The 9,859-nt window shown below is 45.7% G+C and overlaps 1 pseudogene; it reads right to left on the bottom strand.

Annotated features, from left to right (window-relative positions):
• Positions 1-6,500: 6,500 nt before the first annotated feature.
• On the bottom strand, positions 6,501-8,829 carry LOC107141111 (annotated as a pseudogene).
• Between the last annotated feature and the right edge of the window lie 1,030 nt (positions 8,830-9,859).

Genomic DNA, 9,859 nt, shown 5'->3' with positions numbered 1-9,859 from the left:
AACACAGCTTACTGAGGCCTTGCTATGTACCAAGAGCGAGGAGGATACAAGAAAAGCCCAAGACTTTGACCCTGTCTTAGAGACCACTGTATGAAACTGTGGTCCACTAGGAACTGCAGCCTTGAGGGAAAGGGGAAGCATGTTTGTTCTTTGTTTCCAGTGTTCTCCTAGCCCTAGCACAACTAGATGGAAGACAGAAAAAAGCAAGCAGGAGGCCCCTGCTCCAGGGCAGGTGTCTGACGAAAGTCACCATGGACATCAAAAGAGTAGAAATGAGCACACAGTCAAGAGGTGAGCAGAAAGGTCCCTGACTACTAACTGCATGTGCCATTTTCAGAATGAAGGATGAAAGGAAGGAGGACAACTTGAAACTCATTTCAGCTGAGAAGATAAGGTAGCAGGATGGTGAGTCAAAGGCAGCTGGCTGGCTCACAGCCTCCAGGAGGAATGGAAGGGCTTCCATGCCACCCCACTTAGATCCTGTGTTGTCACATCTCAGGTTCCCAATACAGATGGCAAAATGAGCTTCTCTGAGAAGGCATGTTTGGAAAGCAGACCACTTTATAGAAGGAACACATGCCACCTGGAATTGTTATCCATGGAGAAATGAACAAGTTCTCCATGAGAGGGTGTCAGAGTGTCTCCATGAGAAGCTGTGACAAATGTCACGCAGAGAGATTCTGACCTGAGCAGGGCCAGGCAGAGGAGGTTCCTCCCTTAGGTGGTACGATGGTTTGGATCCTAAGTGGTCCCCCTGTGCTGATGGTTTGGTCCTCTGTGGTGCTATTGGAAAGTGGTGGAAGCTTTAGGAGGTGGGGCCCAGTGAAAGGAAGTGAGGTCACTAGGGGTGTGTCCCGGAAGGGGATATTGGGACCCTGGTTCGGCCTCTTCCTCTCTCTTCCTTTTTGCTTCCCAGGTGCTGGTGAGATGAACAGTCCTCTTCTGCCATGAGGTCCTGGGCTAGCACAGGCCAAAATTGACTTATCTCAGGTGTTTGTCATAGCAATTAAAAGCTGACTAACACAGACTCCATCACATCAAGGAGCTGGAGATTCCTTGAGATCCTGAATGGCAGGACAAAAGTAGTCAGATGTCAGGGACAGGCAATAGCATTTGTCAGACACCCTCTCCTTAAGAACTGTTGAGGCTTATAAAAGAACAGAATTCTGAGGCCCAAAGAACACCCATTTATTCAAAATTCTAAATTAAAATAAATAGAAATAATAATAATAATAATAATAATAATAGCATAACAATAATAATCATATAACCAGAAGAGAAATAGAAGCCAGTTAAGTGGGTCATATCAAATCCATAACTTCTTTCAACTTCAGTTCTTTCATCTTTAGAGTTGGGTGTTTGGACCAAACCCCCTTTTATCATCCCTTTTCTTCGGAAATTCTGTGATCCATTAAAGAGCACCTTGTAAGATACTCTCCAAAAATGTCAAAAACAAAAACAAGAAACAGAAGACATCCGTGGAATGAGAGAGACTGTTCTGGTGCTCTGCCTTGCCCTTTACCTCGGAAGACGTGCGTCCTTGAAAGGGACAAGTTGGAGCACTCAATAAAACTGTAGAACAAAGGAGTTTCAGGAAATTACCTGGACAGGATGCGATCACCTGAGAATCTTGAATGGATTCATGGGCAGGGTTGTGAAGCTGGAGACTCTGCTGAGACCAGTTGTTACAACAGCTGCTGTGCCTGAGGACAGTCAGGTTGCCAACGCCAGCCTCGCTCTGACTTTCCAGAAGGGACCTGGGAAACCACCAACTGTTGTTTCTCCATTCCATCCTAGCCAGGCTTCTGGAATCTTTAATAAAACACAGAAGTGTAGAAAGTTAAGATCAGCACACCCATCAAGGCAAAGGCAGGAGAGGTTCTCCAGGGAGGAGCCATGGCCAATCAGTGGAGTCCTTGGAGCACAGAGAAAGGGGAGGAGTCATCTGTAGATTTTGGAAATGCCTTTGACAAGTGTCCACACCCCAAACCTTAATTGTGGGCAAATAAGGAGTAACTGGGTTTCCACAGGATAAAGGGACTACTTGAAAGGGACAAGGAATTGAATTTCAATGTAAGACAACCAGGTCATTAAAAAAAAAAGACATTTCTTTGTTTAAAAAATAAGAAAGGGGGTTCTCAGAGGTCGGAAGGGACCCGTTTTGGTGAATAATTTTATAAAAAGATCTGAAGAACAAAGTACACGGTGAAACTTTCAACTGCAGATGTTCTTAAGACATTTTAAGTGAAATGGTGAGTCAATGGGATAAGGATTTGAAAGCTGAAGAGAAAATGGTACAAGAATTTCAATTTCAGGGCAAGTTCAAGTTAAAGCACTTTAAGAACAAAGAGTTTTAAACCATCACCCAGAAATTTTCCATAAAGCCAAGAGAAGATTTAGGGAGTTATTTACTCTCTGAGAACTTAAAGCCTGAAGCAGTAACATCAGAGACAACAAAATTCCAGTCACTCCAGGAGGATTTGTTAAGTGAATGAGTGAAGTACTCAGCCATCAGAAAGACCCCAAATGGAAATACGTCCCACACTTGAACTATATGTGACAGGCTGTTAAAATGGGACTCTCTTGCCAGGTAGGGTGATATACAGTAGTAATCCCAGCCACTCAAGAGGCTGAGGTGGAAGGCCAATCTGGGCACCGTAAGATGCTACTCAAAACAAAATTAAAAGGGCTGGGGGTGTAGCTCAGTGGTAGAACGCTTGCCTAACATGTCTGAGATTCTGAGTTGCATCCCCAGTACTGGGTGGCAGTGAAGGCCCTCTTGCCCCTGTTTCAGTGGAAACATAGAAACAATAGATGTTATATTCCAAGTAAGGCCATTGTTATTTATAGAACTTATAAAAGGAGATAGATGGTAATCTCCAAAAGATACACACCGAATGATTCCACAAAATAGCATAATTATAGAGATGGAGAACAGGCTAGTGATTGCCAAGTCAGGGATGAGAGAACTGAGTAGTTTTATAAAGGGGTAACAGAGGAGAGCCACAATTAAACATTTTGATGGTGATGGTGATGGTTACCTGAAACTACATGTAGCATAAAATTGCACAGAGACACAAACACACGTGTACAATTGAGTACATGCACAACTACTCAAATCCAAATAAGTCTGTGGATTGTACCAACAATGTCAATTTTCTGGTTTTTCTATGGCTGTCATCATGCAAGATATTAACATTGGAGGTGAAGACCGCATCATATCTCTTTGCAATTTCCTATGAACCTATAATGATTGCAAAATAAAAGTTTTATAAAAAGGGGTAGAGCCGGGAACAGTGGCACATGCCTGTAATCCCAGCGGCTCGGGAGGCTGAGGCAGAAGGATCACGAGTTCAAAGTCAGCCTCAACAAAAGCAAGGTACTAACTAGCTCATTGAGCCCTGACTCTAAATAAAATACAAAATAGGGCTGGGGATGTGGCTCGGTGATTGAGTGCCCCTGAGTTCAATCCCTGGTACCCCTGAAAAAAAAAGAAAAAAAAAAGGGGGGGGGGTTAGAGTCTCAAATACAAATTTCAACCCTAAGTTGACCACTCAGCTCTCGCCTACATAAGAGAAAAGTCAAGAAAAAAGAGTGGAGGCTGGCAGAACATTTCTAGAGAATTCTCAAGGTTCTCTGATTCTAATCCTGTCCTTGGAGTAAGGACTGGGTACTGGCCTCTTGTGTTAAAGTGAGTGAAGAGCCTTCATAAGGAACACTCTGAGAGGATGCTCTTTGTCCTTTGTAGCTGAAATACATTCCACTGTGTCTGACGCCGAGCTGAGAAATTCCAAGAGTAAGAATTGGGTTAGCCAGCTACTGGCACAGGAGCCTAGGAGAGGAGGCTGGGCTGGGCGGCTGCTCTCATTCAGTTCGTTAGTGCAAAGATATATGACTGCTTTTCCTGAGCCACATGTGGACCAAACAGCGCTCTCCGAGAGGGTTGCCTGGAGACACAAGAAAGCCTGTGTGGATGCACAGGTGAGAGGGAGGTGTATTGTGATTGGCTTGTCCAAAAGCCAATCACAGCTGAGTACAAGGATCAGCTTGCAACACTTCCCAATTCTTGGCCAGGCAACACCATGCTCACAATAGCAGCAGGCAAGGAAAAACTTCTCTAACCAATATTTTCTTTCTCCCCTCCCTGTGCTCCACCCCAGAGGGTCAGAAATCACAGATAACAAGACAGAAGAGGAAGATGATAAAGCACAAGGTGAAGAAAGAACATACCCTTCTCCCTGCTGGCTCCTCCACCTACAACAGGTCGCAGTCAGGGGAGGAGGGGAAAACTTGCTGTCGATTCGAGTACTATATGTTACAGAGTTCTGGATTTTTAAATTATTGATGGAAGAACCTTGTATTAAGTGGGTGCCCCAGAAACCTGCCTGATTTTTTATCCAGAAGCAAGAGAAGAACAGAGCCCACACTACAGACTTAAAGGGACAGTGGGAAAAAGAATGTTGGTTCATGATCACACTCCAGGGTCCTGCTTGCTCAAGGTGATGGTTACGTTGAGTGCACACGGAGGACTCTGCAGCCCTATTTGATCAAGAAAGATAACACAGAAGTGGAGGGGGCAACTAAAAAGGCCAAGGGCACAGTGACGGGGAAGGCAGCCCTGGCATCCAAGAAGAGACTTACAAAGATTATAACATCAACATGAAGGCAAAGGTTGAAATAAGTTTTATTGAAATCAATAAAATAATAGATTATATGGATAAGGTCAATAAAAATTCTTCGTCAGACTCCAGAATAAAACAATAAGAGGGCACCACTCAAAATAAGGAGAAACAAAAACAAATGCTGGTATGTTTTTAACCTATACCAATAAGTGGTTAAAAGAATAAATGGCTATTGTAAAACATTAATTCACTCAATTTTGAAAAATAAGTATACCGCATAAAACACTTTTAGAGAAGAATCCAAAACTATGTCAAAAAAATATAAAGTCCTGAAATGGAACTAGAAATACCCATCTTGTGCTGATATTTAATAGGCTTCAATAATAAACTTTAATTTTCTAGCTGGGTACCGTGGCGCACACCTATATTCCCAGTGATTCAGGAGGCTGAGGCAAGAGGATCTTGAGTTCAAAGCCACCCTCAGCAACTCAGTGAGACCCTGTCTCTAAATAAAATATTAAAAAATGTTGCTCAGTGGCTAAGCATCCCTGGGTTCAATCCCTGGTACCCACCCCCCCCAAAAAAAAACTAAAATATGCCCCATGGAACCCTTTCTGGGGAGAAACAGATATCTATTATTACAGTCACACCAAATGAGATTCATTGTAAAAACTTAGAGTTTTAATAGCTACTATATTGATTTAAAATGTATTTCATGAATAGATGAAACATCACTAATAGAGTGTCACTAACATTATTCTGGCAATGACACCACGATGATGCTTAACTTCATCTGAACAGGCTACAAGATTTTTAAAGGTTTAGGATCATGGTTTCCACTCCCCCTGCCCCAAAGGCCTTCAAAGCACTGCTATGCCCGACTCTGGCATCAATGTGGTCTGTGCTTAGGAGGGCCCTGAGTCTTTGGTGACCATTCCAGCCTAGACTGCATACTTCTGGACTTCTTTCACTTGAGAAAAAAATAAACCTTTACTTTGTTTGAACCACATGACTAGTGTTGTTTGTTATATGTAGCCAAACCTAATTCTGACATACGGATGTTTGGTAAATATTTGTTGAATAAATGAACATGTGGTTTTTTTCTTAAGGTTTTGTTAAAAACAGGCAGTGCTATATTCCCCACTCCAAGTCTATAATGAAGCGGTTCTGGAAGTGGTAACCAGGTGATTGTGATCTTTATCACATTAGTTTGAAACCATTAATTGATGATCCTTCCATTAAGCTGCATTTACGCAGAACACAACCACTAAGGGTTCACTTCCCTGATCGCTGTGTGACCGAAGGCAACTTGCCTCTGAGCCTGTTTTGTCATCAGTAAATTGGGTCAATGTTGTAAGTGTTGCTTCATAGCTGGACAAAGAGTATGTACGTGTGTGTGTGTGTGTGTGTGTGTGTGTGTATATATATATATATATATATATATATATATATATATAAAACAAATATTTGGACGTTTTTTTAAATTACAATCACGAACATTGTTACCATTAGAGGCCCTCTTGGCTCTGCACAAGGAAACTGAGTATGCTCCCAGAAGTTCCTGTTGTGAAGTCTTAAACATCTTTAAAAGAGGGGGGAAAAAACTCAGTGTACTATCATTTAACTTATTTTAATGTTTCTTCAAAAATGGTAAAAAAAAAAATACTAAAGTACAGGAAAGGAGTAATCATAATGTTATGGCCAAGGTTACAGACATGGAATTATAAATATACATTTTAAAATGTCCTGTGTGGGAGACAGAGACGGCTTCCCCCACCAAGAAGGCCCTGGGGGGAAAAACTAAATCAATAAATGTGGTTGTAATAGCAGCTCTGCAGCTAGTAGGGCTAGTCTATGGGCTCCTGACAGTGTTTGCTTTTATCCATTTTTCCAGGTCCTTCCATCTGCCTCTGCTTCCTCCCGTCTATCCATCTCATCTTCTTCCATCACAGCCACCTCTGAGCGTTCCACCTGAACCATTGTGGTGCATGAGGCCACTCTTCCTGCCCACATGCCACCAAGACCCTCTTCCCCACCTGGGTTTGGGGAAGGTGGTAGGAGGAACCCTCAGGCTTACACAGGTTGCATATTCTCCAGGTGAAGCTCTGGTTTCCACAGCCAGGATCAGGACATTGCCAGTCTTCAGCTCAGTGCTGGATGTGTCCTCCTCCAGAGGGGTTCCGCAGAAATTCCCAGGCCATCTTGGGAGGAGGCCACCTCTGTGCTCTCCACAGTTGCCCCTGCAATGCATGGATCTTCCAGGACCTCCTAGGCCACCTGGACCTCCATGGAGTGAGATTGGCATTCCTCTGCCCTCTCAGAGTGGCACGCCACCCCGCATGCTGCCACTGGAGGATTCTTGTAAGCAAGAGAGACTTTCAGTTGGCTCATTTGAAAGTCTTTTCCATCAGACCACTCCATGGCAGCCTTGGCAGCCGGCAGGTCTTCCTAGCACACCAAGGCATGGCCTCTGGCCTTTCCTGTTTCCTTGTCCAGGTGGATGTGGATCATGGGCTGCCCGGTTCTCTTGTTCGTCTTAACCCCACACTGCTTAAAGGAGGCTGTCAGATCATCAAGGGTCACATTGTCATCTAATCCTTGCACATAAGCACTGTTCATGTCTTCTGCTGTCTGTCTTCATTCAGACCCACAGGAGGGCCTAATCAAGACCCGGTCCTTCAGCCATGGGTTCACCAGGCTTATTGAAGCCACCTGGCTCTCCAGCGTCCATTCCGCCACATCCTTCTCCCCTCCCACCTCTGCTCATGCCTCCACATTCAAATCCCCCTCTTTCCCTGCCCCAGTTACCAGGGCCACTTGTGTTCTGGTTCTTTCCTGGTCCAGAAAATCCTCCTGGCTCCTTCCCATAAACCCCTGTACTAGTCAGGGTTCTCTAGAGGAACAGAGCCAACGGGAGGGGTGATTATTAAAAGGGGATTTATTAGAGTGGCTCACAGGACCAGAAGCTGGGTAGTCCATAGTGGCCGTCTGCAGGCTGGAGGGCTGGAGGAACCAGTAGCTGCACAGCCCATGAGGCTGAAGCCTCAGAACAAGAGGGATCAACAGTGCTACCCCAGTCAGAGACTCAAGGCTTCTGGCAACTCCCTGGAGAATCACTGGCAGAGTCCACTTTGGAAGAGTGAAGAAGCAAGAGTCCCATTTCCTCAGGCCATCGCAGCAGCAATCAAGGGCCTTGAAGAAGAATCGAGCTCCGCATCTGCCACTGCTTCCTCAGGCTTCCAACTTTATTCCATCGAAGCCACCATCCTATTGGACAGTGCTACCCACACTTAGGGAGGGTCTCCCCTTCAGTTCACTATCCCACATGACAATCATTCCTACACACACCTTATTGACACACCCAGAAGCCACTTAATCTTTGGCATCTCTCCATCCAATCAAGGGGACAATTGAGATTAACCATTAGGACACCTGTGCTGCTGGGTTGGTCCTGGCCGAGCGGTCTCTGCTGCTCTATTGGGAGCCTGACCCGGAGGCTGGCTGCAGGATCCAGTGGGTGGGGGTAACGAGTGGGAAGCTGCAGTCCACAGCTGGCGTGTTGACCAGAGCTACGGTGCTGTCCATAGCTGCTCAGATGCCCAGAGATGTTCTGCTGAGAGTAACGGCTCTATTCATAACCAGCTGTGTAGACAGAGAGCTGGTAAGAGGATAGGATGGAGGGGCACCGACTGACTGCATGGGGTAGCTCCCAGGAACTGAAGACCACTGTAGTGACTCTGTCTGTATCCTAGACTGGACTGGGTATAAGCCCCTGTGCTCCACGGAGGTTGACGAGTCTTAGTGGACTTTTCCATCTTGCAGTCTTGCAGGTGCGGTAGCTGCCAGCTGCTATCCAGAGGCTGGTTGAGCAGGCTGAGTGCCGTGCACACACTGAACTGCACAGAAGGCCTTGGTGGCAGTGGTGTTATCATACCCCTGGCCAGGCCGGCTGTATGCCTGGGGCTGCAGGTGGAGTAGTATAGCCAACAAGAGGTTGTCCATAGGAAGTTGCATGTGTGACCTGAGCATAGGTGGTGGTGGACAGAGCCCAGCGTATAGCTGACAGAGGTAGGCTGTGCAGAAGTTCCATGGCTCTGTTGCCATATGCCTGGTGGTCTGTGCATATCTGTGAGTTGGCTGCACTTTGTCAGCTCTAGCCCAGCTGGGCTGCAGCTTGGCTGTGGATACTGTGATCTGTAGATGCCATTTTCTCTCCTAGTAAATATTCTTTAAAAGACTTGACATCAATGAAGAAGAAGTTAGTGAGAAGATAGTGAGATACTAACTCTTCACAAAGCTGGCCCATATTTGGGGCTGATAACTGGGATAACCGAGAGGTGGACCCAAATGATGGCATCCTGGCTACTGACACAGACAACTGAAAGAAAAGTGACCAGAGGGCTGAGGGCTTGCTGCAGCTGAACTTCTAGTTAGATAAATATGCAGGCATAGTTTCCCTCAAAGACCAAATGCCTGTCATAGTCTCAACATAATAAAAAAAGAATGTCTCAGATTAGCCACTTCTAACCTGTCTTATCTTTGGAAATGAAAAGACTATTTATAGATATCGGCGTCCTTCTGGAAGGGCTGCTTTGAAGATGACATGCAGGCGGTCTCCATGCGGTCCTCATTACAGGTCCCTGGAGCGCAGGTCCTCCCATGTGACGGGCCTCACTGAGCTCCAGCATCCTGGCCCCTCCCCTGGTCCCATCAGGCCCAGGATTAGTAAAAGCACACAAGTGCCTCACTGTGTTTGCTGGTCCCCCTAACTTTGCCCACACCTCTGTAGCTCTTTTCCTTGGACTATTGTCCAAAGGATATCAATGGACAAACAGCCTCCCTGCTCTTCAGCTCTCCAATTGGCTTGCTCTGTGTGTCTGTCAAAGACATCTGGCCCACTCTGCATCTCCAGGGAAGGTTCCTTGATGACCAAGGCTCTGATGCCTGTGCCAGGGCCTGGGGCTTGGTCACTAGCTTTGCAGCACTGTGACCCATGAGCACTTGGGGCCAGAGAGAAGTAGCTTTGCAAAAAAGCCCATGAAGAGGAGGCTGAACCTCTTTTTAGATGGGCACCCTGGGGCTGATTAACTTTTATCCCCTGACATTGACATAAGCTTATGTGATTCTAAGTAACCTGCATGATATCAGGAGTAAGTCTCCCTGTGGCATTTACTGTGGGGGGAATAGAACACGGAACAATTTTGAAGTGAATGCTATTGGTCCTGAGAGATGCTAAG

The sequence above is a fragment of the Marmota marmota genome, unplaced genomic scaffold (assembly GCF_001458135.2).
Source record: "Marmota marmota marmota unplaced genomic scaffold, marMar, whole genome shotgun sequence".
In the NCBI taxonomy this organism is placed as follows: Eukaryota; Metazoa; Chordata; class Mammalia; order Rodentia; family Sciuridae; genus Marmota; species Marmota marmota.
Note: the sequence above shows the minus strand (reverse complement) of the source record. Positions and strands in the feature narration are given on the sequence as shown.